The sequence below is a fragment of the Gorilla gorilla genome, chromosome 6 (genome assembly GCF_029281585.2).
Source record: "Gorilla gorilla gorilla isolate KB3781 chromosome 6, NHGRI_mGorGor1-v2.1_pri, whole genome shotgun sequence".
Taxonomy (NCBI): Eukaryota; Metazoa; Chordata; class Mammalia; order Primates; family Hominidae; genus Gorilla; species Gorilla gorilla.
The window spans coordinates 51,563,089-51,580,811 of NC_073230.2; the positions used below are offsets into that span (position 1 = coordinate 51,563,089).

The 17,723-nt window shown below is 40.1% G+C and overlaps 1 pseudogene; it reads right to left on the reverse strand.

Annotated features, from left to right (window-relative positions):
* The window catches only part of LOC129523854 (akirin-1-like), a 51,148-nt pseudogene continuing 33,425 nt past the window's right edge, over nucleotides 1-17,723 (reverse strand).

Here is a 17,723-nt window from a genome sequence, read left to right on the forward strand (position 1 = left end):
TGTATCTGTTTCTTCTAGTATTTATCTTCATCGTTCTCAATAATAGGCTTACATGGTCATTTCTTATTTTACCAGTTTTATTTTATTTTTGAGACGGTCTCACTCCGTTGCCCAGGATGGGGCACAGTGGTGTGATCTTGGCTCACTGCAACCTCCACAACCTGGACTCAAGCAGTCCTCCCATCCTAGCCTTCCAAGTACCTGGAACTACGGGCACACACCGCCACATCTGGCTAATTTTTTGTACTTTTTGTAGAGAGGAAGTTTAGCCATGTTGCCCAGATTGGTCTCAAACTCCTGGGTTCAAGCAATCCACCTGCCTTGGCCTCCCACAGCGCTGGGACTGCAGGCATGCACAGTGGCACCCAGCCTATTTTATCAATTTTAGACATCATATGCTGACTTTCTGTTTTTTTAAGAAGACAAGGTAAACAAATAACTTAAGTAATTTGTTTGCAGTGAAGCTTGTTAACACCATATAATGAAAATGTACAAAGAACCATGTTGCAATTATTGGGTAGATTTAAGTTAAAGACATTCATTAATAAGGAATCTTTGAATATGAATATTCCAGGACTATCTCTAAGCCATTTGATCAGAACATCTGTCTTTGACTATTACCTTATTTGGGAAGGTATTGGCATAAATTTGAATTAAGCTCAGAATTTTTCAAAATAAGCCCTCATTTAAAAAAACTATATCCTATATTCAAATAAAATAATATGAATAGGACTTTCCAGAAACAATAATAAAGGAAACAAGGTATCTTGTAAAATGTGGTCCTGAACAAATCATGGTAAAAAAATAAATGTATACTTAACTCCCAACTCCTCACAAAAGAGGCTACTTTCTGTGCCTCAGCTGTGGAAACAAGGGGCAGAATACCCTATTAGCAACCTTGGGCAGGGGTTTGCCAACACAAAAGCTCAAGCACTTAAACATGGCTACCTCAAAATAATTTGGGGGAACCTGGCCAAAGGATTCAAATTTTGTTTTTAATAACTGATACAAAGATAAAGTGCTCCTGCAACTAGCAGTGCCAGGGAAGCCTGCCTCGGCCCCGCACTCACCTACCTTATGCCCCCGAGCAAACTCTGATGCTCCTGCTCCAGGGGAGACCTTTTCCCTTTAGAGGTTCAGGACCCAGTGAACTCTTGGATTGTGTGAATGAGGTAAGCACCAACTCCATTTGGGAATTTTAAGGCTTGGAGTTAAATATTTTTCTAACACAGCTAGGCAGAGTCCATGTGTCAAAGGCCAGTCTCCAGTTTCTTCTAATTTCTCACTATGTATTTGTATATCTAAGACAACAGACTTTCACTGTATTGTCATAACCACAGCCAATGGCCATCTTCACTTTTTTTTTTTTTTCTTTGAGATGGAATCTTACTCTGTCACCGAGGCTAGAGTGCAGTGGCACAATCTGGGCTCACTGCAACCTCTGCCTCCCGGTTCAAGTGATTCTCCTGCCTCAGCCTCCCAAGAAGCTGGGATTACAGGTGCTCGCCACCATGTCCACCTAATTTTTGTATTTTTAGTAGGGACAGGGTTTCTCCACGTTGGCCAGGCTGATCACGAACTCTCCTCAAGCGATCCGCCCAGCTCGGCCTCCTCCCAAAGTGCTGGGGTTACAGGCATGAGCCACCATACCCAGCCTGCATCCTAATTTATGATTCCTATTTTGTGCCTGGTGAACAGTCCCCATATTTAACAATAATACCTACACATAAAACAATCCACTGTTATAATTTATATAGTCACAAAGCATTAAGTATCTTCTGTAGACCGTACGTTTTTAACCATAATTTTCTGCATCAAATACACAGCCAGAATCCCCAAGATCAAAAAAATTTGCACAATACAAACCATAATCTAAAGTACATGTACAGACACATACACACTCTCACACACACTTCTTACAGAACTGTGCTTCGGGAAACTCCATTTGTTGAGTGCCACTGAAGGCATATTTTGCTACACTGCTGCTCCAGGTATTTTTGTTTGGAAAAATCTGTCACAGTAGGGTATGACTATTTACTGGATGAACAGAAAAGAAAGATATACCTGTGGCAACCAGAAAGTTTTAAGGTCTTTCAAGTCGTATAAAATGGACCTGCAGAAAAGTTGGAATGTTCTCAGGATGCAAAGTTGGAGCTGAAATGTGATATCAAACAGTTGCAAAAAATGTATAGCAACCATACCTTGAGGTCAAACCTGGTACTGAGATCTGCAACAAAAAGCTTCAAGACACATAGTTTGTTGGGCTTGTCCCACATGGTCGCATAATCTGATCATGTGTGAATTTCACAAACGACTCGTATTGCTCTGCTAGTTTGGTATTGAGGATTTGCTCATACTCCTCCCAAATCTTCTCTTCATAGTTTGAGAGACGTGTACATATTGTTCTAGCTTGCCGGAGGGCCAAGGTGGGCTGGTCCATCTTCACCCAGGAGAAACCTGCAGCACTGGGTGCTGGGTGCTGAGGACTGAGGCTGGCTTTCCTAAGCACAAGCTGCCCTCTGATTAAGAACAACTTCTAAATGTGTCCACCTCTGATAATGATTCTATTATATGTTGAAAAATGTGTTTCGGAGTTGGAAGGTGCCTCTGGCTGCCAGGCGGGGCAGGCTGCTGCAGGGTCGCGGTGGGGTTTGCGTCTGAAACGGCGGCGGTGGCTCGGCGTCCCAGGGCCTGGGGCCCGGAGCCGGGCGGAGAAGCGGGGAGTGGCGCGGCCGCTTTGGGGAACCAGGCTCAGCAGCGTCGCCTCGAGCTCCGTGGGCTGCTTCGGTGTCGCCCCACTCGCCATGTGGCCGGGGACTGGGAGGGGACGCGGCCGTAGCTGCGTCTCAACCTCCGGACTCCTCAGCGGGGCTCTCAAGCCCAGTAGGCTCCAATCCGTTGAGTTCCTGTTTTGATAGACAATTGGATAGACAGAGATTTGGCTCTGTTATCACTGCCCCCACAACTTTCCCCATTCTCCCAATTCGATAACATCATCATTTTCTGATAAACTTATAACGAAGATTTGTCTCTGTTACAACCCCCCAACTTTCCCCATTCTCCCAATTTGATAACATCATTACTTTCTGATAAAATAATAACCAGTGTTCCCACATGATGGTGATGTAAATATGATTCACTGCACAGCTTAATAGAGAAGTATGACTGCATTTCCTTTTAAAGATTTATGTTTGGCTTTGGTATCTGCCTTATTGTTTCACTTATCTAATTTTCTATCCAGATGTTCCTAATGCTTTCCAAATATTTCATCATATTATCTGTGGGGTCTCCCTTTTCCTGCAGTTCTTCCCCTGGGGGCCTCCAGTCCTCCTGATCTCTGGCCTGGTTATTCTTCCCGTCTACAGCACAATTATCCTGTGATTCTTCCTCACTGCTTTCTTGGATAGCACATTAAAGGGGCTGGCGGGCTGGAGTGCAAAGAAAAGGTGACAACTTTTCTGAAAGTGAGATTTCTGACATGTTGGACTGAAATTGTCTTTATGTTCTGCAGTGATGGGAAGGATTTTTAAATCTGACTTAATCATTAAGCTCATGTCAGGCTTGACTTTGGTATAAAATGAACCCTGACTCAGTATTTCTGACAATCAAGTAATACTCAGAATGAGTATTGGTTGTTTTAATTATATAACTTCTTCAGTTAGAAGCCCAAAGTCTTTTATGTAATGAGTGAAGGAGTAATTAAAAGTATTTGTTTACACTCCATATCTGAATGCTTTCTGAAGGAAAGCATTGGTGGATCCCTTATCAGTAGTTACTGAGAATTCATACATAATTAATAAACTTCTGTAATATAGAATGAAATCCTAGAAAATGTAAAATTTTGTTTAGACTGTAATCATGTCTAAAACGTATGTTGAATAGAATTAGCTTATTTCCTGTCTTTCCTCTTGGAAGAAATCAGAGTCCCTCAAATCAGACATTCTGTAAATACTTGTTGGGTGCTTATTATGGTCAAGAGAGCAGATCTCCTGAGAGATCTTATCTTTGCCACATTCTCTTCCTCTCTTTGTTTTCTACCCTTTTCTTTTTCTTCTTTCCCAGAAATCATCCCTTAAACTTTCTCTATCTCCTACTCCATCTGCTCTTCACTTCCTGTCTCTCTCAATCCCTACGTCTTCTCTTGTCAGCAGTCACTTGATCAACACAGGTGCCTTCTGTGTATTCCCAAGAACTTTGCCATGTGTATTGTCCCAATTTTTAACTTCCCTAGGGTGCTGTGCTGAATATTTTATAGGTGTTAAATAAATTATTGAAAGGCTTTAGAACTATAGGCAAATGGCATTTCACTTATGTCCTTGTTTCTAAGTCAATTTTTAAAAGTTGCATACCTTTATACCTTTATAACAACGGCACCTTTGTTGATTTCAGGGTTATTCAGTAGTTTCCTTAATTAATTTTTTTGACAGAAATAAAGGAGTCAAGGGAGGGTGAACATGTTCTATGATCCTTGGATTTGGCCTGAAGGCTATTAAGGATTTCAACAGAAAAGGAATCAGTGCAGAGGAAAGGCCAAAAACAAAACAAATATATTACGGCCAGGCGCCCTGGCTCACTCCTGTAATCCCAACACTTTGGGAGGCCAAGGCAGGTGGATCACATAAGGTCAGGAGTTTGGGACCGGCCTGGTGAACATGGTAAAACCCCGTCTCTACTAAAAATACAAAAATTAGCCAGGCGTGGTGGCACACGCCTGTAGTCCCAGCTACTCAGGAGGCTGAGGCAGGAGAATTGCTTGAACCTGGGAGGCAGAGGTGGCAGTGAGCCAAGATCGTGCCATTGCACTCCAGCCTGGGAAACAGGGCGAGACTACATCTTAAAAAACAAACAAACAATAACAACAAAACCCAAATATATTAGTTTTCTATTGCTGCTGTGATCAATTACCACAAACTTAATGGCTTAAAACAACAAAAAGTGTATTATCTTAGAGTTCTTTATTGAATTCAAAAGTCCAACATGGATCTTACTGGGCTCAGATCAGTGTGAGCAGGGTGTAACCTAGAGGCTGCCTGATTTCCTTGGCTCATGGCCTCCTTCCTTCACTTTCAAATCCAGCAATACCAGGCCAAGCCCTTCCCATGCTGCAGTTTCTCTGGTTCTCCAATTCCCTCTTCCGCTTTTAAGGGTTCTTGTGACTATAGGATAATCCAGGATAACTTCCTATTTTAAAGCCAGCTGATTATCAACCTTAATTCCATTTGCAACATTCATTCCTTTCCTATATAATCTAACATAGTCTCAGGTTCCAGGGAGTAGGACATAGACAACATTGGGGAGGTCAACAGACATTATTCTATCGACCACAGTGAACAAAGGAGAGGATCCTGACAATCCCAAAGAAGGGAAAAATTATGACATTAAGTAAACCTCATAATTTGGAGATGAAGAAGATAACAGAAAAGCACTGAAGACAGTATAGCCCATGATGTAGCGAATACTTGACATTTTCATAGAGTATGAGGCTGAGAAGAACTTGGATATGTCACGTAATTGTTGATAGCAAGCAAACCACTAGAGTCAATTTGCACTGGTATAAAGACCAACATTTTAGAAAGGAATAAAAATTTTATTTTTCTCCTGAAAGACTCAAAATAATGACAGTAGGCAACGCTATGCAAATCACCCTGAAACAAGAAAGTATATATTTTTAAAGCTCAATACAGTTTACAAAATGATTATATTCTGCAGTTATACAATTTGATGAAATTTGGATTTTAACTTATTCAATAGTTCATTCTGTATGGCATCTCATAAGTACTGCATAATGCTATCTTGGATTTTGATTTTTTTTAGTGCTTTTTTGGTATTAAGTCTGGAATCTTCTAATTTGCCCTTAAACCTAGATAGAGAATTGTGGGCACACCCTTTTGTGTGTGCACAAATATAGCAACTGGAATGTTATCTGTGTACCACCATTCACCCGGTTCCACCTCCATGCTCAGCAGAAGTCATCAGGGTGGAGTAGATTTATACAGCACAGAATAATAGTTTCATTTTCTCCTTTGTTCTTGCTATGAGCCACAAACTAATCACTGTCAAAGAGAATGAGATTGGAATTATCTGTTCCTTTTGAATGTACATGAGGTTTCTCAATGTTAAACTAACAATTTAACTACACGTAGGTGTTTAATACACTAGCATTCTTCTATTTGCTAAATTTTATTAAATGAAACTTGAAGTCAAAATCCAAAATGTCTCTGTATTTTTGAAATGGTTATTAAAAATAACCATTTTATTGTTGTTTAAAAATACAATCTGTAACTCTGTTCCTTCTATTCTACTTCTGACTGTTTGTGCTTAAGCTTTTTTATTTTTTTTGAGCACAAAAAATACAGCTAGAAGTCACAAAGGAAGAAAAACAATTGGAAGCAATAAGTAAATGTAATAATGAGATTTTAAAGTTGTAGGAGACTTTTGAAGTGGTTTTCTGGAGAGAATTTCTAAAAAAAAAAAAAATTGTTTACCATGATTCTTGGGGGTAGGGCAAAAGACTTTGTAGCTTACCTGTTTCAATTTTCTAGTAAAAAGAACTCTGTGTTTCTAAACAAAACAAAACCAAAACAAAACAAAAGAACTCTGATGATGAATGAAACAATAAAAATTGAAGTAGAACCATAATTCTAGTCATTCTCAAAGCCCAGCAGGAAGTAAAAATGATAATCTAGAGAACATACTCGGTTTACCTATAAGAACTGAAGAAAGAACTTGCTTTCGGAGAAGTTCTCAGCCCATGTCATAGGGTTCTGCAGAGAAACAGAACCAACAGAGAGAGAGAGAAAAAAACATTGGCTCACGCAATAATTGAGGCTGAGAAGTCCCGAGATCTGCAGGCAATGAGCTGGAGACCCAGGAGAGCCAATGTATAGTTTGTCTGAGCCTGAGAGCCTGAGAACCAGGAGAGCTGATGGTGTAAGTTCCAGTCTGAAAAACAGCTGGCTCAAGACCCCAAAACAGCCAGTGTTTCAATTCAAGACTGGAAGAGGGAAAGATTAATGTCCCAGTTCAAAGCAGTCAGACAGGAGTTCCCTCTTACTTGAGGGAGGGTCAGACTTCTGTTCTATTCAGGCCTTCAACTGTTTGGACAAGGGCTACCCATAGTAGATAGGACAACTTGCTTTATTCAATCTTCTGATTCAAATGTTAATGTCATCCAGCACCAACCTCACAGATACACCCAGAATAATAATTAACCAACTATTTGGGCACTTTATGGCTCAGCCAAGATGACACATAAAATTAACCATCACAGCTCATTAGGTTAACCACAACCTACCTCATAGTAGGTTGCAGACCGTGGTTACAAAGTCACTTTGACCTGGTCTGGTTTCCCACCCAAAGCAAGAATCTCTCAACAACATTGCTGCTAGATGGTCATATACGGTCTTCTTGGAAATTTCCAATGGGGGAATCAATATTTTATGAGAAAGCTCAGGGGCAGCTTTAATTATTTTAGATAGGTCTATGTTATTTTGAACTGAAGAATATCTCACTGTAATTTCCAGACATTTGTTCTTCTTCTAACCTTTGGAACTACTCAGAATAAGTCTATATTCTATTTCACACACCAACTCTTCAAACAAATGAAGATTCTGTTATATTCTTTCAAACACTTTTTTCCCAAGTTAAACATTTCCAGCTTATTTTTCTAATCCTCATAGTATATGATTTCTGTGACACATTCTAGTTTTGTCAGTTTTCATAAAATGTGATACCTTAAACTGAACACATTTTAAATGTGTTCTAACTCCTTTATACTAGGGAAAAATCAACTTTGAGGCTCTGTTTCTCTTATTTTCATATAAAGAAAGAAGTTTTCTGTTGAAAAAACCACTGAAACCATTATTTATGACTATATAACTACTAATCAAAGTAGCCTTAATATTATTTCAAGTTGTCCAATCCAAGTAGTTTACATAAATGGTTTCCCAAACTCCTCTAAGATAAATACACAATATTTCACATATATATTAACACAATCATTCTGCAATGTATTGTTTTCCTTGAGACTCAAATATCAGTGGAGGTCACACTACATACCTAAAACCCTGATTTTATTAGGTATCGACTTATCCCTCTTGTGACTCAGGTAAAGGTGACACTAAGAAGTAAATCCCGATTGGTCTAAGACAATTAAGGTGTTTCAGAATAGGAGCAATCCCTCTTGCCAAAAGAATGGTTTAATGGCAGGCATGTGATATAGCTCTGGCCAATTAGATGTGTAAGAAACTCTGTTGAGTTGCTTCTTGAAAAGGTTTCCACATTTTTCAAAAGGAGATGTTAATAAATGGCCTCTTTCCTTCCTCTGGATGTTCTATGTGGATGTGTTGACAGGCACAGCTATAGCCACTTTGCTCTCAGCTGGAAATGTCAGAGGAACATATTGAAAGAATCTGCGTCCTTGATGTCAATCAACCCTTCATCCATATTTCCTGCCCTTCCTCCATACTTCCTGTTATGTAGATATTAAACTCTCTTATTATTTAAGTCAAGTTGAATTAAGGTTTTCTGTTACTTGCAACCAAAGTCATCTTAATTGATAGATTCTGCCCTTGAACATACCAAAAACTGAGTTAACCCTCATCTCACAGTTGGCGGAAGATCTAATATCCTCTCGATATTTCTTTGAATTTCCTCAGAATGACTTTCTCCAAATCCAACTTCCTGATACAGAACTCTTGAACACTGTGCAGATCCAGCTGTGGAACATGACTTCTTTATCTCAATTTATTTAAAAAAAATCCACTCCCATAATACACACTAAACTTTGTGTGTGTTAAATTTTATTGAAGATTCAGACTGAGGGAATAGATTTTATATTACTCTGGTGAAACATCTTAAAATGAATCATTAGATATTCTTGTTTTTGACATCCTCAGCAATTCCATCTACTGGAATTTTTTACTGGTCACCTTCCATGGTCAGCAATCTCTGGTTTCATTCTCCAGGCTAATATCTTCAGGAAAAAGCACTTCATCACAATTCCCACAGCTTAATTTTCTAATTAATTTAGTTTTCCACCTACTTAGGGACTCTGGTTTACTTTTGCATATCAAAACTCATCACATGAGCCGGGCGCGGTGGCTCACACCTGTAATCCCAGAACTTTGGGAGGGCCGAGGCAGGCGGATCACGAGGTCAGAAGATTGAGACCATCCAGGCTAACACGGTGAAACCCGTCTCTACTAAAAAATTCAAAAAATTAGCCCGGCGTGGTGGTGGGCGCCTGTAGTCCCAGCTACTCGAGAGGCTGACGCAGGAGAATGGCGTGAACCCCGGAGGTGGAGCCGAGATCGCGCCACTGCACTCCAGCCTGGGTGACAGAGTGAGACTCAGTCTCAAAAACAAACAAACAAACAAATAAACTCATCACATGCTCTGCTAAATTAGAGGCCATCTACTTTGGGTCTTACTTTTCTGGGGCACAGAATTATTGGCAGAAACTTTGAAATTTAGACCCGGCACAGTGGCTAACGCCTGTAATCCCAGCACTTTGGAAGGCCAAGGTAGGCAGATCATTTGAGGCCAGGAGTTTGAGACCAGCTTGACCAACATCGTGAAACCTCATGTCTATTAAAAATACAAAAATTAGCCAGGTGTGGTGGCGCACGCCTGTAATCCCAGCTACTCGGGAGATCGAGGCACGAGAATTGCTTGAACATGGGAGGCAGAGGCTGCGGTGAACTGAGATTGCGCCACGGCACTCCAGCCTGGATGACACAGTGAGACTCTGTCTCAAAACAAACAAACAAACAAAAAACCAAACTTTGAAATTTCAATCTCTGTTTTCTTCTTCTTCTACCTGCCTCTGCAAATGGAAAGAAACAACGTAGAGAGGAATTTTCCCATTGATAGAATTCAGCCACTCCACCTTAGAAGAATGAAGCAGCTGTAGTCATTCTGGGTTTTAAATAACACGTTTTTTTTCTATGATAGACAAGAATGCTAATATAATGAGTAATTGTGCTAAAATATTTGCAAAGTGAATCTTCTCAGAAACTTTGAATCTTTTTCTGATGCTAAAGAGTTCTACAACACGGAAATCCATCATTTCATTATGAGTTTCTATTCATGGTAAGACTTGTTTTAAATCTCAGAAACTTACTGTCTAACTAGCTCTGCAGGTCTCTTAGATATTAAGGAAGCCACACTGTGTTACCGTGTTTGTTTCAGCAGTCTATCGGCTGCATTGGGCTGGAATATTCTACCTTTCTAGCATGAACAGTTTGATGATTTTTCAATGATAGACTCTATAGAATTAGTGCTGAATTTAATAATGCATCTCTATCCAGATGTTCTCTTAACTTTCTTATGTTCTTTCTGACTGGCTGTCTCTTTGAGTCCTCTAGTTTTCCCTAAAAAGGATGGAAATAACAAACATGATTCCAGGACAATTATTACTCCACAGAAATTCCTGTTAATTACTCCTAGGTAACACAATTTTTTCTAAAGTAATCTGCTCTCTTAATCCATTCATTTTTTTCGTGCATTCATTCAGTACCTATTGACTGTCTCCTATAGATAACCACTTGCTGGGCACTCTTCGGCATTATGCCCCTTGAAGTTAGAATATTCATGAAAATACTTTAACTTTTCTAATTTCATATCAATGTCAAATCTATATAATGCTCTACCCAAGCATCTGCTTAATTCAAATGCGATTCAATGCAACAAAAGGATTAAGTCAAAGAAGTTGGACTGTTCTTTATAGTTTTTTTTTTTTTGAGACGGAGTCTGGCTCTGTCATCCAGGCTGGAGTGCAGTGGCTCCATCTCGGCTCACTGAAACCTCTGCCTCCTGGGTTCAAGTGATTCTCCTGCCTCAGCCTCCCGAGCAGCTGTACTACAGGCGCCCGCCACCATGCCCGACTAATTTTTGTATTTTTAGTAGAGATGGGGTTTCACCATGTTGGCCAAGCTGATCTCGAACTCCTGATCTCAGGTGATCCACCCACCTCGGCCTCCCAAAGTGCTGGGATTACAGGCGTGAACCACCGTGCCCGGCCCTTTATAGTTTATTGTTACATTTATAGTCTGTTATTCTTAAGAATTAAAAGGAAATACTGCCATAATCAGAAGCTTTGTTTACTTGTGTTAGCTGCCCTGTAAACCTTTTACAATGTTTTTGTAATAGTATTAAAGGTGGTTACAGAATTTTGACTTGAGTAAAATTAAACAATGAAAACTGTTCTGTTGTTGTTCTCAGTCTGCTTACTGTATCAACCAATTTAGCATTTATGTCAGGAATTAAGCATGTTCCTGGCACAGAACTTAGTAATATGATGCTGGTCCCCAAAACCCTTACTTAGATATCTTTTTAGAATTGTGCCTAACCAAAAAGCTTTCGCTTTGTGCTTGCTTTTGTTTGGTTTGAATAATGCCTGCCTATATAAAATAATACAGACAAAATCTTCTCTTTCAGACTAGATTTAAACCAGTCAAAATCACAGCATATGAAGATGATGATAGTACTGACTTGTTGTCTTAGTTTGGTAGGGTTGCCATAACAAAGTATCACAAACTGGGTGGCTTAAACGACAGAAATAGTTTGTCTCATAGTTCTGGAGGCTAGAAGTTCAAGATCAAGGTATTGACAGGGTTTGTTTTCTGAGAACTGTGAGAAAGAATTTGCTTCATGCCTCTCCCTTAGCTCCTTGTGCTTTGTTGACAATCTTTCCCACTTCTTGGCTTGCAAATGCATTACCTTCTGCTTCCATCTTCATGTGGCGTTCTCCCTAGTGTGCGTGTTTGTCCCCAAATTTCCCCTTTTAATAAAAACAGCAGGCCAGGGGCGGTGGCTCACACCTGTAATTCCAACATTTTGGGAGGCCGAGGCGGGTGGATCACTTGAGGTCGGGAGTTCGAGACCAGCCTGACCAACATGGCAAAACCCTGTCTCTACCAAAAACACAAAATTAGCCAGGTGTGGCAGCACATGCCTGTAATCCCAGCTACTTAGGAGGCTGAGGCAGGAGAATTGCTTGAACCCCTGAGGTGGAGGTTGTGGTGAGCTGAGATAGTGCCACTGCACTCCAACCTGGACGACAGAGGGAGACTCCATCCCAAAAATAAATAAATAAATAAATACAAAATAAATAAAATAAATAAAAACACCAGTCATATTAGATTAGGGGCCCATCCCATTCTAGCATGACCTTACCTTAATTATATCAATAACCCTATTTCCAAACAAGGTCACATTCTGAAGTACTGGGGGCAAGAACTTCAACATGGGAATTTGACGGGACACAATTCAACCATAACACTTATAATCAAAGTTATGTTTTATATTAGTGGTTCTTCTATTTCCTTAACAAATATTTACTGTCTGCTAAGCACTATGCTAGGTAGTGGAAATACAATAATAAATTGGATACGGTCCTTACTCTCGAGAAACTTCAGTTCATGGATTTGTGCCTCTTCCTTTACAATCTTTTCACTTCCAAGGAAATGAAATAAAAAGGGGACTATCAATGTTTAAGGACCACATGGCAGAATACCTAAAAACAATAATAATGGCCAATATTTGTTGAATACTATGCAAATATCATCATGTAAATTATCTCATTTAATCTTTAAAACAACACTTCAGGCCAGGCGCGGTGGCTGATGCCTGTAATCCCAGCACTTTGGGAGGCCGAGGTGGGTGGATCACCTGAGGTCAGGAGTTCAAGACCAGCCTGGCCAACATGCACTCCAGTCTGGACGACAGAGGGAGACTCCATCCCAAAAATAAATAAATAAATAAATAAATAAATAAATAAATAAATACAAAATAAATAAAATAAATAAAAACAATTAAAAAAAATAAAAACACCAGTCTCTACTGGTCTCTACTAACTTACTATGAGAGTTAATTAACTTACTATAATTCTATAATTATAAGAAGTAATAACTTCTTATAATTACTAACTTAATATAAGAGCAACCCGTCTCTACTAAAAATACAAAAACTGGCCAGGCGTAGTGGCACATGCCTATAGTCCCAGCTCTCAAGAGGCTGAGGCAGGAGAATCTCTTGAACTTGGGAGGCGGAGGTTGCAGTGAGCTGAGATTGCGCCACTGCATTCCAGCCTGGGCAACAGAGCGAGACTCCATTTCAAACAAAAACAAAAACAAAAACAAAAACAAAAAAACACTTCAACGTAGAAACTACTATTATCACCTCATTTACGAATGAAGAAACTGAGGCTCTGAGAAGCCTAGCAAGTGGCAGAGTGAGGATTTATTTATTTATTTATTATTATTATTTCTTTGAGACCATGTGTCTCTGTCACCCAGGCTGGAGGGTAATGGCATGATCTCGGCTCACTGCAACCTGTGCCTTCCGGGTTCAAGTGATTTTCGTGCCTCAGCCTCTCTAGGAGCTGGGATTATAGCCATGCACCACCACGCCTAGCCAGTTTTTGTATTTTCAGTAGAGACAGGGTTTCACCATGTTGGCCAGGCTGTTCTCAAACTCCTCTCAAGTGAACTGCCTGCCTTGACCTCCCAACAGAGTGAGAATTTAAACCTAAGATGGCCTGGCACCTGAGCTAGATACCATTGCTATAGAATCCCTACGTTATACATCTTCTAATGGTGGGGAGAACTGAAAAAAATGTCTTTCCTTTATCTTTAAACAGTTTATGTAACATAATACCTATCGTCTAATTTCTTCTCCTTCTCTTTGTTGCCTTCTTCTTCTTCTTCTTTTTTTTTTTTTTTGAGACAGGACCTCCGGGTCTCACTTTGTCACCTAGGCTGGAGTGCTGTGGCATGGTCATAGCTCACTGCAGCCTTGACCTCCTGGGTTCAAGCGATCCTCCTGCCTTAGCCCCACAAGTAGCTGGGACTACAGGCATGAGCCACCACACCCGGCTAATTTTTGTATTTTTGGTAGAGATAGAGTTTTGCCATGTTGCCCAGGCTGGTTTCACACTCCTGAGCTCGAGTGATCCACCCTTCTTGGCCTACCGAAGGGCTGGGATTATAAGTGTGAGCCACTGCACCTTGCCTGTTGCTTTCTTTTTTACTTGCCAATATTTACAACTTCATTTGTTTCTTTCATCAACACTTCCTCAAAAAAAAAAAAAAAAAATTGGCCCAGGTGCGGTGGCTCATGCCTGTAATCCCAGTACTCTGGAAGGTGAGGCAGGTGGATCACTTGAGGTCAGGAGTTTGAGACCAGCCTGGCCAACATAGTGAAACCCCATCTCTACTAAAAATACAAAAATTAGCTTGGCATGGTGGCTTGCACATGTAATTCCAGCTACTCTGGAGGCTGAGGCAGGAGAATCGCTTGAACCTGGGAGGCGGAAGTTGCAGTGAGCTAAGATCGTGCCACTGTACTCCAGCCTGGGTGACAGAGTGAGGCTCTGTCACAAACAAACAAACAAACTTGGCAGGGCATGGTGGCTCATGCCTGTAATCCCAGGACTTTAGGACACCAAGGAAGGAGGATCCCCTGAGCCTAGGAGTTTGAGACCAGTCTGGGCAACATAGTGAGTCCCTGTCCCTATTTAATAAAAAAAAGAAAAAAGAAAAAAAAGAAAAATTATTCTTATCTCACTTCTTTCCTCCCCATTTCCTTAGAGGACTTCCCTTTCTACCCAGAAACTGAATTTCCTCCACAGAACATGCTGGTAATACAGAATTATCTGCTTGGAAATTGAGTGGGAAGTGGTTGGCTTACTATTCTGGGACAAAAACCAGCATCTCACTTTTAAATATAAACCTTTTGGGAAGTGAAAGGATGGGGTTAAGTTCTTTCCAGAAAGGAAAATAATCCTACTTTCGGGCCGTATCTATTGGCCCCACCACTACCGCTACTATTAAAAACCCAGCTTCTCGGCCCTGCTGCTAACACTGGTTTTACATTGACATGGTGACAGTGGATAAAGGTTTGCTAGATGATCAGAAGTATATTTTTCCCCAGAGTCTAAAGCAAAACATAACTTAGGAATGGCACTGCTATGAGGAAAAGTGAGATGTAATAACTGAGACCAGCGAATTATCAGAACTAAGTATCCAATATTAACCTCATAGTAAGTTAAACAGGTTCCCAGTCATACATTCCAACTCCTCTTTAAAAAAATTTTTTTTAATAGAGATGGAATCTCACTATGTTGCCCAGGCTGGTCTCAAACTCCTGGGCTCAAGCAGTCCTCTACTTCCACCTCCCAAAGTGCTGGGATTACAGGTGTGAGCCACTGTGCCTGGCCTCAACCTCTCTCTTTTCTAATCAGTGACAAGATTCTGAGAGAGAAATGAATAGAGTTGATTATGTAGCACATCATGAATAATTAGAGAAAGGGTTACTAGACTAAATATTTTCTTTTACATTTCTAAAGATTTTAGTAGAATCTTTCTTTACTATGAGAAGCCACAGTTCAAAAATGATTTCCTTTAAGGGACAAGCCTTGTATTTCTAATCTGTTAAATGATGGCAAATGCCATAGTCATCATGACTTATCACAGAAATGTCTTTTAAAAGTCCAGGTACAAATTTTAATTGCAAGCACAAATTACAAGAGAAAGAAAGTCAGTTTCAGAGATGTCAAATCATATTTGCTTCTAAAATCTTTCCCTTGAAATTTTTGTGGACACGGCCTGTTTACTTAACATGTTAGTTATTGTTCCTATATTAGTTGTGTCTTGTATTCATTTATTTATTCAACAAGCATGTGTTGAGTATCTATTTTATTCCAGGTACTGACCTAAGGGCCAAGACACAAAGTCAAGTGAGAGACAGAGCATATCCTCAAGGAGCAGATTGTCTAACGGGGAAGAGAGGTAAGTAAATAGGCACTTTTCATGTAACGTCATAAGTAATTTAATGTAAATATGCACAGGGAGCACAGAAAATGGTGCCTGAGTCAGGGAGTGAGGTTAACAGGGTTAGGAAAGTTGTTAAGGAGAAGTAAACATTTAAGCTACATAATGAGGAATAATTATTATTGGAAGTGACTTAAAGCCGGGCATGGTGGCTCATGCCTGTAATCCCAGCACTTTGGGAGGCTGAGGCGAGCGGATCACCTGAGGTTAGGAGTTCAAGACCAGCCTGGCCAACATGGTGAAACTTCGTCTCTACTAAAAATACAAAAATTAGCTGGGTGTGGTGACTGGCACCTGTAATCCCAGCTACTTGGGAGGGTGGGAGGCTGAGGCAGGAGAATTGGGAGGCTGAGGGAGGAGAATTATTTGAACCAAATTGGTTCAATTGGTAGGTGGAGGTTGCAGTGAGCTGAGATCATGCCACTGTGCTCCAGCCTGAGCGACAGAGTGAGACTCCACCTCCAAAAACAGAAAAAAAAATAAGTGACTTACAGATTGCCAAATCTGGTAAGATTTTATTTTGTTACTTTTCAACTGTTCCACGTGATAAATGCCTCTCTTTTGCAAACTCTAAAATAAAATTAGTTTGATGATGGAGAATTCAACCATGTGTGACTGCCTTTGTCTCTTGTAGCTCTATTGTTAAGACCAGATATCAAGAAAAAGGCATAGCCAATGGAGAAAATTAATGATTAGGTCTGAAATTTAGCTGCTGGAGTTAGAGAAAGAAATAACTGCTGTATATATCTGCTGTATATAGACTTGACCAGAAAAAAAGCAGAGATGATTTCTTCTCATCTCAAGAAGGCTTGATGAAGGACAGCTTCCAAATGAGTTCCTTGAGGGCTGAATCTCTATTCTTTTCATTTTTAAACTCATCATTCTAGGTTTGAAACTCACCCATGTTGTATGCCACCACAGAGTTTGAATATGTACAAGGGCATCTCCAGTCATTGTACTTGGGAGGAGGAGATGAAGGCACCATTTCCCTCTTTATCTGCAATTGAGTAGTTACTGAGAGAGTTGTTTACAGAGCTCTTTATTCATTCATTCAGATATTATTCATTGTTAAAAATATATAATTTGATATGTAAATTATATCTTAATAAAATTGTTTTTTAAAAGCCATTTGTAGTATACTCTAATGTCTTTTCCCCTAGGCCAGCATAGTTTGGCACATAAAGCCTTCTTGACTGAGTTGACTGTGTGGCCTGTTTGGGTCTCTCTGCAGTGTTTACCAGCCCTTCTGGCATACGTCCCAGAACGACAATCCTTTTTCCTTTCAGATTATGACACTGGATGTGAACTCAAATCCCCTTAACTCAGAAACTTACTGTTCAAACCTCCAGAAAAACGCTGGACAAAATCCTCATCAATAAAAACAGAATAATTGAATGTGATGCTTGGAAATGTTCCCAGCAATGTCCTTAACCTTGGAAAAAAAAAATCCCTAGTCTATAATGTTTCTACTCACTTATCCACAGAAATAGAATTGAAGGGTAAATCAGAACAAGCAGAAGTCCTATTAGTGTGGAGGTTCTGGAGAAGAGGTTGCCTGGTTACTTTTTTCAGTGGAGAAGTTAGAAAAGAACACCACAACATGAGGGGGAACATAGTCCTCCTTTCAAAAAGTTTATCTCTAAAAGATTAAAAACAAAAACGAAAACAAACCAAAGCATAACATCATAACCTGGAGCAATCAGGTTGATTTAAATATATAAATATGATACAAATGTCTAAATACGGAGCAGATTTTTCTTGGTTAAGAAAACGAGGTTCTGGCTGGGCACGGTGGCTGACACCTGTAATCCCAGCACATTGGGAGGCCAAGGCAGGTGGATTGCTTGAGCTCAGAAGTTTGAGATCAGCCGGCCCCACATGGTGAAAGCC